The 16,391-nt window shown below is 38.8% G+C and overlaps 1 long non-coding RNA gene across 1 annotated transcript in view; it reads left to right on the forward strand.

Moving 5' to 3' along the window:
* The first annotated feature begins 5,527 nt into the window (after nucleotides 1-5,527).
* The window catches only part of LOC135104910 (uncharacterized), a 39,630-nt gene continuing 28,766 nt past the window's right edge, over nucleotides 5,528-16,391 (forward strand). The window contains exons 1-2 of the long non-coding RNA XR_010270591.1: nucleotides 5,528-6,013; nucleotides 6,143-6,950. This is a non-coding gene — a long non-coding RNA (uncharacterized LOC135104910). The remainder of the gene's footprint in view (nucleotides 6,014-6,142; nucleotides 6,951-16,391) is intronic.

Genomic DNA, 16,391 nt, shown 5'->3' on the forward strand with positions numbered 1-16,391 from the left:
ATTATTTAGTTTGCATTTGATTTTTATAACGTGATAGATTAAACAGGTTATTATTCCCCTTCCTTAATTCCTTCCCTCTTTACCTCATTACATCGTTCGGTGAAATAATAATAATGATAATATAAATGCTTATCGCTAATTTTATTCTTTCACGCTTTTCTTTGGCCTTTTAAACGCTTGCAATTGTGTTGCGTTAAAACCTTAATGTATTATGAAATTAAAGATAATATTACATAGTTAACGACAAGACAAGGGTAACCATGGGTGAGTGGGTGAGTGAATGACAGACACACACACACACACACACATTTGGTTTAGGATATTTCATTCCTTCCCCTTTTAGCAGGAATGAACTTAAACAGGGAGAAGTAGTCACGAAACCATAATGTAAAAGAATAGTCTGGCGAAGATACTAAAGCGTAATAGCACACACTAATTATTATCGGTAGGAGATCTTGGGAAAGAAAAAATGAGGGGGAAGTGAGCTGCCTCCATGCCATCCCCCCACCCATTTCTTCGATCCTCCTCCATTCACTGCCAGTACTGTACAGTGCATGGCCCCTCCTTCCCCTCATCTTAATTTCCCATTACAAGGGGCCATTCCCACAACCACCCCCACCCCCCTCCACAGTGGACTGCCACTTCCAATACAGTTCAGTAGTGAGGCTCCCCCACCACTCCATCATAGAGGAAAGGAAGGGTTTGGATGCATGCCCCCACCTCCAGCAGGACATCTTCCACGTCCTCCTCCTAGCACCTCCAAGCCCTTAGTGGGAAGAAAATGTAGTGTTTGGTGGGGAATCTGGGTTTGGGAGGGAATTTTTGCCTCCACATCCTCCACCACATCCCTCCATGATGCCGCCCCCACCACCACAGCAGGGAGGATGGGGGATGTCTCCACAGTTTCCTTCACACAATATGTTTACTGTTCCTCCCCCACCCCCATCTCACACCCACAGCATGCCTCATCCACCTCCTCAAGGCATGTCATTACCTCCACCTAACATTCCAGGCCCTCCGCCCCTACCTTATCCACCATCACAGCCACACCCACACTGCTAGACCCAGAGTATTTGTAATCTTCACCATACTGTGTCACTCCATTACAGCTCTATATTTGGCTATACAACTTTACTCCACTGGTAGCAGACCACGCTGCACTGCAGCTATCCATCATGTTGAGGTTTACAAGTCACTGAACTCATGCAGGCAGCATCTGACCATTTGAAGGATCAGAAGGAATGGGTAAGTGTTTGTGACCATAGCAAGTATTGACTGACAATGAGGGCTTCAGTTAAGAGTTGGTGGTGAATTCCAGGCGGACATACTAATCATCATTATTCACTAATCTAGTTGATAGCAATGCAAAAATAAAATAAAGTAGGGATCAAGTAGGGGTCATCGACAACACTTGATCCCAGTCATGCACAAGTGATCATTTATAAAGGAAGTGGATTCTTAAATACTTGTGTCGGGTGATGGATTACAAAACAACCGGTATAAAAGACAAAAAAAATTAGTCCTCCTCTGAGAAGGAGGCAGTAGACACCTGCAGAAATTATAATTACTCCCAGTGAGGTCTGAAACACTGGATCAGGGGATGCTGTGAACTTATCATTAAACCCAGCTGTGACCTCACTGAACACAAAGGGGCAGTCACAGGCTGCCCTCTAAAGATAACTCTCTTCCTTCACACAAAACTACATGCATTTAATTACCAGTGCTGGGCACCGCAAACTAAAAATCACTTCCGCAAACCACAAATCCGCAAATCCACAACCTACCTTCCACAATCACAAATCCGCAAACCTTCTGACATTTACTTTTCCACAACCACAAATCCGCAAACCACAAACCATCCCTTAATATCTTTTTCTTTTTTACGACAAAAGCATTAGAGCACGGATGAAACAACGTAAAATGTAGGTCAATCAATATATATGTATATATAGATAAATAAATAAATGTGTTGATTAACTTTATTTTAATGTTATCATTATCATTTCTAATGTTATTTTAACGTTGATTTAATGTTACGTTACCTAGGTTGTACCCTGCCTGGGCTACCCACCTGCGCGGAGAAAAAGACATTAAATAAATCAAATTATTAATTTAGGACACTCACCGAGTCACAGTAATATTTAAATCAATAATATAAATGCAAAAAAATTAACTTACTTAAGGCACCTGGAAACGTTTACTATAGCAATAGAATCAACACAGTAAACTGGTTGGAGGTGTGGAGGACTGAAGAAGGCGCGCGCTAGGCAGCAGCAGCACTGCAGAGTTGCCAACAAAAAAAATTCGCAAGGCGCTAGCATAAGGAAAAAAAAAAAAAAAGGCACTAAATTATTGGTGAACATTTTTAATTATGAGACAAAAAAAAAGGGCGCTAGTTATGGAATAAGAAACGTAAATGTTTGGCGCTAGATTATTATGAAAATCGCTAGATTTAGTATCAAAAGCGCTAAGTTGGCAAATTAGACCTGGGCTAAAAGCTTCTAGTTGCCAACTTGACAGTTCAGATATGGTAAGTTTTGGCAACCCAAAACAAGCTTGTGCTGGCTTTACCACGTGGTTTCCGGGTCCGTAAATTTGTGGGGATTTTGCCGCAAACGCAAATCTGCAGACAAAAATGACCTTCCGCAATTACGGAGTTTGAGGTTTGTGGAAGTGCTTGCTGAAGTTAAAGTTAATTACACCCACACACCCTTGACTCAAGATTCAAAACTATCATGGCGACTCCTACACCAGCCTCGGAGTCCCTATTTGGGGAGGGGAGCACAAATGTCCCCAGGTCGAACTGCTCTTCTGGTATCGACCCTAAGTGTCTTGACACCGCACTCAACTTTTTCTTCATTAACTTCTGCAACATTCGCGATCATAGATCTAATTTTCAATCCGTAGAACACCACCTCTCCTCTACTAAACCTCATCTTCTTTTCCTCACTGAAACACAGGTGTCTGAGGCAACTGACAGTAGCCCCTTTTTTGTTCCCTCCTACCTTCTCTATCCTCATTTTCAATCCAAAGTTGGATGTTGCGTTTATGTGTGCAACAACTTAACCTGTTCTTGTACCTACGCTCCTGAATCTTCCTAGTTTTCCACCATCTGGCTACAACTACAAAGACACTCTCAAAACTAAATTTATCTGTGTTGTATACCACTCACCTAACTCCTCTGGGTATAGAAATTTTTTTTTGACTAATTAACTTCCAAAGTGGAGCACATTCTGACTCTTCCCTTTTTGCAGAGATCTCCATTCTTGAATACTTCAGTGTTCACCACCACCTTTGGCTTTCCTCTCCTTTCACTGACCATTCTGGTGAACTAGCCTTTAACTTTGCTATCCTCCACCATCTAGAGCAACTAATGCAACACCCTACTCGTATTCCTAATCGTCTTGGAGATACGCACAACATTCTTGACCTTTTCCTAATCTCTAATCCTGCTTATGCCGTCACCCTATCTTCTCCATTGGGCTCCTCCGATCACAATCTCATATTTGTATTTTGTCCTGTCGTTTTAATCCCTTCTCAGGATCCCCCAAAGCAGAGATGCCTCTGGCGTTTTGCCTCTGCTAATTAGGGGGACCTGAGGAGGCATTATGCTGATTTCCTATGAAATGACTACTGCTTCCGTATCAGAGACCCATCTCTGTGTGTTCATCGCAAGTTTCCTTTCTGACCGTTCTTTTGCTGCTGTGGTAGATGGTCACTACTATCTTTTAAATCAAACTCCTTGTCCTATCCACTCCTACGCTGATAATACCACCCTGCACTTTACCACGTCTTTTCTTAGACGTCCAACCCTTCAGGAAGTAAACAGTTCATGGAGGGAAGCCACAGAACGCCTGACTTCGGATCTCTCTAAAATTTCTCATTGGATCACAGAAAGCTTGGTATTGTTCAGCCTCAAAAACTCAATTCTTCTATCAACTCGACACAAACTTCCAAACAACTATCCCCTCTCCTTCACTGACACTGGACTGTCCCCCTCTTCTACGCTGAACATCCTCGGTCTGTCCTTTACTTATAATCTAAACTGGAAATTTCACATATCATCTTTAGCTAAAATAGCATCTATGAAGTTAGGTGTTCTGAGTCGTCTCAGACAGCTTTTCTCACCCTCCCAGCTGCTAACTCTGTACAGGGGCCTTATCTGTCTATGTATGGAGTATGCTTCACATGTATGGGGAGATTCCATTCATACCACTATTTTGGACAGGGTGGAATTAAAAGCTTTTTGTCTTACCAACTCTTCTCCTCTAACTAATTATCTTTAGCCTCTTTCTCACCGCTGCAATGTTGCATCTCTTCCTATCTTCTACCGCTATTTTCATGCCAACTGCTCTTCTGACCTTGCTAACTGCAAATAACCTCTTCTCCCGCAACCTCGCTGCACGTGACTTCTTTCTCTCATTCCACTTTCTGTCCACTTCTCTACTGCTAGAGTTAACCAGTATTCTCAGTCATTCATCGCTTTCTCTGATAAACTCTGGAACTCCCTGCTTGTTTCTGTATTTCCACCTTCCTATGACTTGAACTCTTTCAAGGGGGAGGTTTCAAGACATTTATTCTGTAATTTCTAACTACCGCTTTCGACTCTAATCGAGGACCAGCACCTCAGTGGGCTTTTTTTTTATTGCAGTTTTGTTGCCTTTGCTCAGTGCCCCTCCTACATAAAAAAAAAAAAAAATGTATATATATATATATATATATATATATATATATATATATATATATATATATATATATATATATATATATATATATATATATATATATATATATATATATATATATATATATATATATATATATCCCAATACTACCTATAAAACTGAACATACAGATGTTGTTTGTAAGGTGTGGTTGATTTAGGTTATGTATTATTGTTCACTGTCTAATACATTTCAGGCCATTATAATAGGCTTCAGGTACTAGGAGCTCCTGACAAATAACTGTTTATTTATCAATAGTTTTAGCTGTACGAGATAAAACATTTGTCTGAGAAATACAGGGGAGAGCAAATGGAGAGGAAGGGAAGCAGTTTGTGTGCTAATTTGTTCAGTGGAACACAGTAGAGCTAGACCTACACCTGTATTGTACTGTCCCAATATTTAACCATTTATATATATATATATATATATATATATATATATATATATATATATATATATATATATATATATATATATATATATATATATATATATATATATATATATATATATATATATATATAGATAGATAGATAGATAGATAGATAGATAGATAGATAGATAGATAGATAGATAGATAGATAGATAGATAAATATATATATATATATATATATATATATATATATATATATATATATATATATATATATATATATATATATATATATATATATATATATATATATATATATATATATATATATATATATATATATATATATAATTTTTTTTTTTTTACTTCCATGTCTGTTGTGAAATATCCAGCTTTTTTTATGTAATCATTTGTTGCATCTTGTTAATCTAATTAAATTTAAAAATCCTATCATACTGAAGTGCATTATTACCTGTGCTGAAATTAATTATACCCTATAGAGTCTCCGGAAAACATATCGATATTATTCCAGGTTTTTTTTTTTTTTTCTTTTTTTAAATGTCAAAAGTCAAAAGAAAGAATCTCCTGGACTCTTTGCATGGCTCACTCATTAATGAAATAGTACTCCTTAGTAGTGGTGGTGGTGGTGCAGGACCTGAGCCAGTGACGATTTCATCCTCAGCTGTGTTAGTTAAAACATGTGTCCATCATCAGGGACAGCGGCACAGCGTGGGTCCATCATCTAGGGTAGCAGCATGACGTGGATCCATCATTTGGGACAGCAGTACGGCGTGGATCCATCATCAGGGACAACAGCACAGCGTGGGTCCATCATCTGAAACAGCAGCACGGCGTGAGTCCATCATCTGGGACAGCAGCACAGCGTAGGTCCATCATCTGGGACAGCAGCACGGTGTGAGTCCATCATCTGGGTCCCTGGGATAGTGCAGACAGAAGTTGAGTGAGAAAAATGTGAAGGCCTGAGAGGCTTTAGGATGGAGAAAGATTATGAAGTAAAAACTAATGAATCTATAAACATTTCAGAAAAGGATGAAGATGAGAGAGAAGGTGGAGAGGAAAGTGACAGGAAAAATGACGGAAGAACTGGAACAAAACTCGATAAAGGAATGTAATAGTTTTAAGCCTAAAAAAAAAAAAAAAAAAAAAGCGGAGATCAGAAAGCGAGAGAGGACGGAGAAATTTGGGAAGGTTTTTCAAGAGAAGTTAGATGTGGAAGGAGCACAGATAAAAAAAAAAGTCTACATAATGGAGATGAAGTGATGTTCTGTACAGTTTTCAAGAGAAGTTAGGTGTGGAAGGAGCACATGTGGAAAAAGTGTACAGAATGGAGATGAAGTGATGTACATTACATAATGAATAATAATGAAGCTAAGATAAATAAGGAAAGCATAGATAAAATCATGATTGCACTAGACAAGACTAAGAGGAAGAGAGAATGTGATGCAATGCTAAAAGAAGTTACAGGAGAGAAGACATGGAGGCCAATCAAAAAACGCGAGGGAAAATTATGAAAATTGCGAGTGAGAAATCGAACTGAGAGGGTATGAAGTGCCGGTGCATGGGATAGAGATATGAGAACAGTGTAAAAATTACAGCAATACAGTAAATGTTCAAGGATTAATAAAACAAGAGCAAAGGAAGTATAGTATAGTATAGTTTGTCTAAGAAATTAAGAGATGTAAATTTTGATAATAATTGTATAATTTTACTTCGCTCATATGATTGCGCACTTGGCTACCAAAGAGAAGGCCCGCGCAGCGCTCGTCATCATCATAAGGCAGGGTCAACATCTGTTTTCTACCATTTTGATTGCCGCACCAGGCTAGTTTTGGTAAGTTTACTTTTCTGTTCTCGGTTGGCAGCATACGTAGTGAGTTGCCAAGGCAGTCATTATTGACACCATGATATGCCAAGGCGATCATGCATGCTTTACTATCAGAGTAAGGAGGAGGCAGTAGACGCCTGCCGAAACGATAATTACTCCCAGTGAAGTCTAAAGCACTGGATCAGGGAGTGCTGTGAACTTATCATTAGACCCAGCTGTGACCTCACTGAACGTTTCCCTTTGTGTCTCACAACACAAGGGAGCAGTCACAACCTGCCTTCTAAAGACAACTCTCTTCCTCCACACAAAACTACAAACACCTAATAACACACACACCTTTCACTCAAAAATTTAAAATTATCATGGCGACTCCTACACCAGCCTCGGAGTCCCCATCGGGGGAAGAGACCACAAATGCCCTCAGGTCGGACTGCTCTGATAACGACGCTGTCTTGGCATCCCACTCAACTTTTTCTTCATTAACTTTCGCAACATTCGCGGCCTTAGATTTAATTTTCAATCTGTAGAACACCACCTCTCCTCTTCTAAACCTTATCTTCTATTCCTCATTGAAACACAGGTGTCTGAGGCAACAGACAGTAGCCTGTTTTCTGTTCCCTCCATTTTTTTTTCTATCCTCATTTTCAATCCAAAGCTGGATGTAGCATTTATGTGTGCTACAATTTAACATGCTCTCATACCCATGCTCTTGAATCTTCCGAATTTTCCACATCTGGCTACGACTATAATCACTCTCAAACTAAAATTATCTATGCTGTATACCTCTCACCTAACTCCCCTGACTATAAGAAATTCTTTGACTACTTAACCTCCAAAGTGGAGCACATTCTGACTCTTCCTTTTTGCAGAGATCTCCATTCTTGGAGACTTCAATGTTCACCACCAGCTTTGGCTTTCCTCTCCCTTCACTGACCATCCTGGTGAATTAGTCTTCAACTTTGCTATCCTCCACAACCTAGAGCAATTGGTGCAACACCCTACTCACATTCCTGACCGTCTTGGAGATACACCCAACATTCTTGACCTTTTCCTGACCTCTAATCCTTCCGTTTATTCCGTCACCCTCTCTTCTTCATTGGGCTCCTCCAATCACAATCTCATATCTGAATCTTATCCCATCATTCCAATCCCTCCTCAGGATCCCCCTAAGTGGAGGTGCCTCTGCCGTTTTACCTCTGCTAGTTCAGGGGACCTGAGGAGGTATTTTGCTGATTTTCCTTGGAATGACTACTGCTTCCATGTCAGAGACCTGTCTTTTTGTGTCAAGCGCATAACAAAGCTGATAGTGTCTGGCATGGAGGCATACATTCCTCACTCTTTTTCTCGACCTAAACCTTCCAAACCTTGGTTTAACACAGCCTGTTCTCATGCCATACATGATAGAGAGGTGGCCCACAAAAGGTACTTAAGCCTTCCATCATGAGATTCTCATGCAGTTTATATTTCTGCCCAGAACAATGCCAAGTCTGTTCTCCAACTAGCCAAAAACTCCTTCATTAATAGGAAGTGTCAAAATCTTTCAAGATCTAACTCCCCTCATGACTTCTGGCATCTAGCCAAAAATATCTCATAACTTTGCTTCTTCTTTCCCTCCTTTATTTCAACTTGATGGCACCACTGCTACCACATTTATCTCTACAGCTGAACTCTTCACTCAAACCTTTGCTAAAAACTCTACCATGGACAATTCAGGGCTTGTTCCTCCATCTCCTCCACCCTCTGACCACTTCATGCTACCTATTAAAATTCCTCACAATGATGTTTTCCATGCCCTCACTGATCTAAACCCTCAGATGGCTTATGGACCTGATGGGGTCCCTCCTGTTGTTCTCCAAAACTGTGCCTCCATGCTTGCACCTTACCTAGTCAAACTCTTTCAACTCTGTCAACATCTACCTTTCCCTCTTGCTGGAAGTTTGCCTACATTTAGCCTGCTCCTAAAAAGGGTGACCATTCTAATCCCTCAAACTACCATCTTATTCCTTTAATTTCCTGCCTATCTAAAGATTTTGAATCTATCCTCAACAGAAAGATTCTTAAACTTCTATCACTTCACAACCTTCTATCTGACCAACAGTATGGGTTCCGTCAAGGCAGCTTTACTGGTGATCTGGCTTCCCTTAACGAGTCTTGGTCATCCTCTTTTAGAGATTTTGGTGAAACTTTTGCTGTTGCCTTGGATATATCAAAAGCTTTTGATAGAGTCTAGCACAAAGCTTTGATTTCCAAACTACCCTCCTATAACGTCTATCCTTCTCTCTGTAACTTCATCTCAAGTTTCCTTTCTGACAGTTCTATTGTTGCTGTGGTAGACAGTCACTGTTCTTCTCCAAAATCTGTTAAGAGTTGTGTTCCTCAGGGTTCTGTCCTGTCACCCACTTTCTTCTTACTATTCATCAATGACCTAAACCAAACTTCTTGTCCTATCCACTCCTATGCTGATGATACCACCCTGCACTTTTCCACTTCTTTTCGTAGACGTCCAACACTGGGTAGTAAACATTTCATGCAGGGAAGCCACAGAATGCTTGACTTCTGATCTTTCTAAAATTTCTGATTGGGGCAGAGCAAACTTAGTATTGTTCAATGCCTCAAAAACTCAATTCCTCCATCTGTCAACTCAACACAACCTTCCAGACAACTATCCCCTCTTCTTCACTGACACTTAATTGTACCCCTCTTCTACACTGAACATCCTCAGTCTGTCTTTTACATATAATCTGAACTGGAACCTTGACATCTCTAGCTCTAACTAAAACAGCTTCTATGAAGTTGGACATTCTGAGATGTCTCTGCCAGTTTTCTCATCCTCCCAGCTGCTAACTCTGTACAGGAGCCTTATCCATCCATGTATGGAGTATGCTTCACATGTCTGGGAGGGTTCCACTCATGCTGCTCTTCTAGATAGGGTGGAATCAAAAGCTTTTTGTCTCATCAACTCCAGCCTCTCTCTCATCGCCTCAATGTTGCATCTCTAGCTATCTTCTACCTCTATTTTCATGCAAACTGCTCTTCTAATCTTGCTAACTGCATGCCTCCTCTCCTCCCACAGCCTCACTGCACAAGACTTTCTTCTTTCTCTCACCCCTATTCTGTTCACCTCTCTAATGCAAGAGTTAACCAGTATTCTCAATCATTCATCCCTTTGTCTGGTAAACTCTAGAACTCCCTGCCTGCTTCTGTATTTCCACCTTCCTATGACTTGAATTCCTTCAAGATGGAGGTTTCAAGACATTTGTCATTTAATTTTTGACTACCGCTTTGGACCCTTTTCTGGGACTGGCATCTCGATGTTTTTTTTGTTTTTTTCACGAAAAAAAAGAAAAAGTGTGGCAGCCAATAGCACGCATGAAGACTTCAGAGATCAGCATATCATGTTTCAGGGTGTAGCCTTTGCAACGGCACACCTTTTATCCTTCTAGGTCTCTGTTTACTTTTATGTATATGGTATGTGCATGTGCTTTTGGCAGTTTTCTTCTAGTTGTATATCTCCTTTTCTAGTTTCTCTTCCTCCACAGTTTGTAAATTAAATCTTTTGTTTCCCCTGTTTCTTAAATGTCTTTAAAATCAAATAATAACCTTCCCACAATTTCACTCTGATTTTCTATGTAAGGCTTTTGTAACTTGAACTTTCCCTTCTTTCATTATTGTATTTCCTGCAATCCAAAAGAAAATGTTTGAGATGTTCTACTGTTGCTTCACAAATCAGACATTTGGTGTCTTCTGTGAATCTTTTCCTCTCCCTTAGATTCAAGCTATTTGTTTTTGTCTCAAACAAGATGGCTGAACCTGGAGTGTTGTCATATAATAGGTATACATTCCCCATTGCATTTTTCCAATTTTTATAGATATATAAACTTAATTTCTTTTCTAATTCTTCCTTCCATTTGTATGTATCCCAGTTATAAATTCTTTTTATTAGCTACTCTGTTTTTCTTTTGTGCATACTTATATTGTAAGAAATTTTCCTATGGTATCTGTCATCCATAAATTTTTGCTAATAAATTGTTTTCCATGTTTTGTATACCAATTCATTCTATCGCCCCTTCATCACCCCCCTGGCACATATGTCAGCCATTCTCTCATCACCCTGGTCTCTACCAATGATACACCCATTTCTCCTCTGATGCTAGCTACACTCGTATACTTCCTGGCCCCAACTATTGTTCTATACACTGCATTTTCTATCCTCTGCAGTCTGTCAGTCTTTTGCTAAGTGAAATCTATCACACTTGCTCCATGCATGATAGAAGGTTGGGCTACATTCCTCCAGTAGGTTTTCCCCATCAGCATTTTATTGCAGCTTTTAGCAATTATACTGTATAAGTTGGCTAGACTTTGTGCTTTCTTCATCATGTTCTTCTTATGTTCTTGGAAGCAGAGTTTCTTATTACTGTTTGTAACACCCAGATATTTGATCTTGTCCACCACCCTGATGCCTTCTGTTTCTCTTATTTCTTCACTGGCATTAAATATTATGAAGTTATTTAGTTCTAGTTTAAAGTTTTCACTTATATCCTTCATGGTGACAATATTCTTTTTTGCTTCTTCTAAACATGCTGATAGTTGTAGACCATCATCTTCAAAATATAGTATATTTAATTAAAGTCTCTCATCCTGGTTTCCCATCTATGTTTTCTGTAGTTCATTTAGTATTAGGTAGGTAACTAACTTGAAGAGTGTTGTTGACCTGGTACACCCTTCTTTTATTCCATTTTGTATGTTTAGTTCCATTTCTTGCCCTTTACTCAATGTTAGTCTAGTTTTATCTTGATTGTATATTGCTTTTATGCATTCTATAATTTATGGATCTATTTTATATATATTTAGTGCTTCTATTAATTGTTCTCTTTATGTAATCGAAGGTTTTTCTGAAGTCCACCGCTGCCACAAATAATTGTTTTCTTTCTTATACAATGTTGTAATATAAATAAATTATCTCCAATCCTTCTCCTTGTGAAACCTGTTTGTTCCTCTTTCTCCTCCTTATTTAGTTTGATGTGTTCATCAATCCTCCACTTAATGATCTCATGAAAATTTTATACGAGATGTTGGTGAGTGAGATGGGACGTAAATCTTTAACTTCAGGTTTATCAGTTTTTGGCACTATTACAGTTCTGGACTCTTTCCAGCTGGTTGGAATTTTGCCTTCTTTTATTATCTTGTTGAAGCATTGTTGTAGCTTTCTTATAAAAGTTCTGCTTCTCCCCAGGACTTTAAAGAATTCTGGTTTTAAATTATCAGGACCTGCAGCCTTCTCATTTTTTAGTTCCTTTATGCTCCTCCTAATGTCTTCCTCAGCTATCGTTGTTTGGTTCATCTTTGTGCATTTATTTTCTACTCTTAAGTCCATACCCATATGTTCTGTAAGTTCCTGGGTAAAGGTGATATCGTGCTGCTTAGTATTTAATACCTCACTGTTCTCCTCACTCCATTCTCTGCAGTAATCTTTCTTCACCTCACTTCAAACTTCTTTGATTTTGCTCTCCTGTTTCTGATGAATCTACTTCCATTATGATACTATCTCTTCCTTTGCCTCTCCATTGGTCATCTTTCTCCCTTCTTTGTGTACTTCTAACTTCTCTCTTAATTTCTTTCTCTCTCAATTTATTCATATTCTCCCAAAGCTTTGTCCCAGATGTTCTGACTTCTCTTATTTCCTTGGTCTTTTTCTCATGTTTGTAAATTTCCTGTTTTATCATTTGTTGGACTTTTTTTTTTTTTTTTTTTTTTGTCTTGTGTATCTTTCCCATGCCACCAGTTTTCATCCTCATTGAGTATTCTACCATTTCTTATTTAGTTTCTTCTTCTCCTTTATCTCTTCCTTAATTTCATTGTTCATCCATGGAGGTTCTAAACTGTCTTCCTTGGTGCTTGTTCTTCTCCAGTAGACTCTAATTTTCTTGCCGCTACTACTTTCAGTATTTCCTCTATCTTCTCCATTTTCATTTAATTTACTTTTCCACATCCTTTCTCCTCTTCTTTAACAAAATCCTCAAATGGGTTTTCATTTTTCTTGTAATATTCAGTTTTCTCTTTTCTGCCTTCTTTCTCCTCCCCCTCATCTCTGTCTTTATTTTAACTTTTAATAGGTTGTGGTCTGATACATTGATTACTTCCTTTCCCTCATCAATCTCCATATCCACATAAAGTTTGAATAGGTTCTTGTTGACCAGTGAAAAGTCTATAACACTCCTGTGATTCTTACTCTCTCATGTATACAAGCCATTACAGTGAGTGTCATTGTTTAACATTATCAATCCATAATCCTCTATTCAGTTCAATGTCATCCTTCCTCCCTTGTCTAAATTTTGGTCTCCCAAAAATCCTACATGACCATTAAAGTCTCTTAATCATTGGAGTTTCCTCCTGCTTTCCTTCTATCAGTTTCCCCAACTCTTCTCTCATCTCTTTTCTTTTCTCTTGCCTTCCTCCTTGTTGTTACTGGGGAAATATACTATTGCTAGTTCTATCTGTGTTCCATTTCCCTCACACCTTACATGCATTATATCTTTGCTTATTGTTTTCTGTTATGTTAGTCCTATACTTCCATTCTTTTTGTGCATCACCTTCAGTCCTACCCCCTTCTTCTCTCACTTATTCTTCATGCTGTGCATATATTGTATGTTATTATTTACCAGAATTTTGTCAGTTTTTAGTTGGATTTCTGTAATGCACAACATAGTGTCATCTTTCACAAGATCCTGCACTTATTTTTTTATATTGTTTAGTCCTTGTATATTTATACATTTAATCCACATTAGTTCTGTAGCTTGGATTCAGTCCTCTTCTGGTTCTGATTCCTGTTTTGCTCCTTCTCCTCTTCAAGGTGTACTATTTTCCCTTTCTTAATTGCACATCTGATGCCTTTTTCTCTCTTCTGTAGTTTCATCCTTAGCTTTCTGTTTTCTTCCCTCTCCTTCTTAGCCATATCTGGCTGGATCCCAATTTTCTGTTTCTCTTCATTTTGTTCATGCTGCCATCTCTTTGTCCTGGCTACTACTGCCCATTTTCCTGTTCATCTGCCTTCATGACCTGTACTGGCCTCTTCCCCTCAGATTTCCTTCCAAGCCTTACTACTTGCATCACTTGCACTTCTTTCAGACTTAGACTACCCTTAATGATTTCCTCACACAAAGCCTTGTCTTCTATTCTTTCTTCCTTCCCCCTCTTCTCTGATTCCTTCAAGTTGAACATTATCACATTACTTTTCTTGCCAGGGCAGTCATTAGTAACATGATGACTCATTAAGGTGATCATTATTGCTGTGCCATTAGCTCTTTGCATTGGTATAATAGTGCACTGTTAGTATAATGGCATTGGAATCAAGCACCACTTTTTCCACAGATCTCTGCTCCAGCTGCCTCAGCTATCAGCATCTTTTCAGAGTTCACTGGTGTAGGTTCACTTGAGGTCCATCCATACCAGGGTCTAAAAGCAGCATCACACAAGGAAAATTTCTCCCAACATGTTGGCTCTTTTCATTGGTGATACTGCAAACACAACAAATATAGCATCACACAGTGACTGGACCATTGTGTTTATGCCTGCAGTCAGGCTTCCATGCTCTGAGAATTCTTGTTCATGTGTTTGCTATCTCTCTTCACTGCCTCTTTGCCAGTTTCCTTAAATCCTTAAATAGTTTGTGGTGGTGATCTCATATCAGGATAATCCCTCACTAGCACTATTAATCTGTGCTGAGTTAGCACATTTCAACATATCTTAGCAGGACACTCCATTACAATATGTACTTTGTTTATCTCACCAGCCGTAGTTGTCAAATAATTGTTATAAATTTCACACACCAGACAATGAAATCAAAAGCACACACTAGCACATGTATTTTTTTTCTTTCTTTCTTTTTTGTATAGTTGACAATTTACCTCAAAATGATGAATTGCAAAAAGAAGCAAGAAAAGAAATGAAAAGAAAAATACTCGGGAAACTATTAAGTAGTCAGAAGTCCAGGCAGCAGGTACATAGTAAGGGTGGACAAAAAGCCAGACAACAGCAAACAATAAAGAAGATGAGGATAATTTTTAGCAATGTTGTATACAGTTCTGATAAAGTAAATGAACGAAATACAAAAAGTCACCAAAAAACTACAGATTTGAGAGATGCATTGCTGAATATGAATTACAAGGTTATGAACTTGTCTACAAGAATTTGGAGAGAAATAGCAAAAGGAGAGGAATATTAGTATACATGAGCAAGGATTTATGATACAGTGTTGAGGGCAATGCAAATGACTGAGTTTGTATGCATGAAAATAAGAGGAAAAGAAGATACTTTGGTTGTTATGTTGTACAGAAGACCAAACAGTGAGGCAAGAAATAATGGAAAGCTATTAAAGCTCTTGCATGATGTCAGTGCGAGTAGAGCAAAATACAGAATAGTATTCAGAGACTTCAACATGCCAAATAGCAACTGGAGAAATTGTACAGTGAAAGATAGAGAAGATGAGTTATGAATTTATTGAGAGTATGAGACTTTTTTCACACAACATATTCAAGAAAGTACTAGAGTGTTTTTACTCCTGGAAGAACATTTGGAAGTTGGCTAAGTAGGGGAATTCTCCATGAGCTACGCTGCCATGTCTCTACAGGAGCAATTATTGGTTTAACACCTTGGTGGAAAGGACAAGCGACCATCTTATCCCCCTCTCTCTCTCTCTCTCTCTCTCTCTCTCTCTCTCTCTCTCTCTCTCTCTCTCTCTCTCTCTCTCTCTCTCTCTCTCTCTCTCTCTCTCTCTCTCTCTCTCTCTCTCTCTCTCTCTCTCTCTCTCTCTCTCTCTCTCTCTCTCTCTCTCAGCATTGTATGACACTGTGTGATTAATTTTTCTATAATTTATTTGTTTGTGGTTAGTGTTTCGTGTAATCTCAATTTGAGGCAGATAAGATTCATCGCACTGTCATCTCACTCACATTAGTGGCTTTGGCTAATCAAGCTGTTACTCTGGAGGATGCAGTGATAGGACCTTTATCAGCCCTTCTCTTCTAAAAATACTCTTGTTGTAAATAAGTTATTTCTCCCAGCTGTGAAGAACACACAAGGACTTGGGAGTTGCTTTCATCATGGGAGTGTCCCTCAAGAGGCTGAGCCACCCCTCTCTCTGACCTGAGTCACCTAACCCTGCCGATAAGCACCCCAGGTGCTCAACCTCAATGACAATGCTGCAAAGCTATGTTGTCAAATGTGATATTTATGTAAAATCCAGACTACTTATTATTCATGTCTTAAAATCCAAATCCATTTGTAGCACTGCATGGTTTGATAAGCTAAATGTAATCCATACTTAATACTTGAGTTTCAGTAAAAAAAGTAAAACTGATATATTTAAGAGAACTTGTGTGATGGGGCAGAGTAGCTAATGGATCTCAGCCAGCACCTAAATGTTCTCCCAAGAATAAAAACAGTATAGATGTA

The sequence above is a fragment of the Scylla paramamosain genome, chromosome 11 (assembly GCF_035594125.1).
Source record: "Scylla paramamosain isolate STU-SP2022 chromosome 11, ASM3559412v1, whole genome shotgun sequence".
NCBI classification, from domain to species: domain Eukaryota; kingdom Metazoa; phylum Arthropoda; class Malacostraca; order Decapoda; family Portunidae; genus Scylla; species Scylla paramamosain.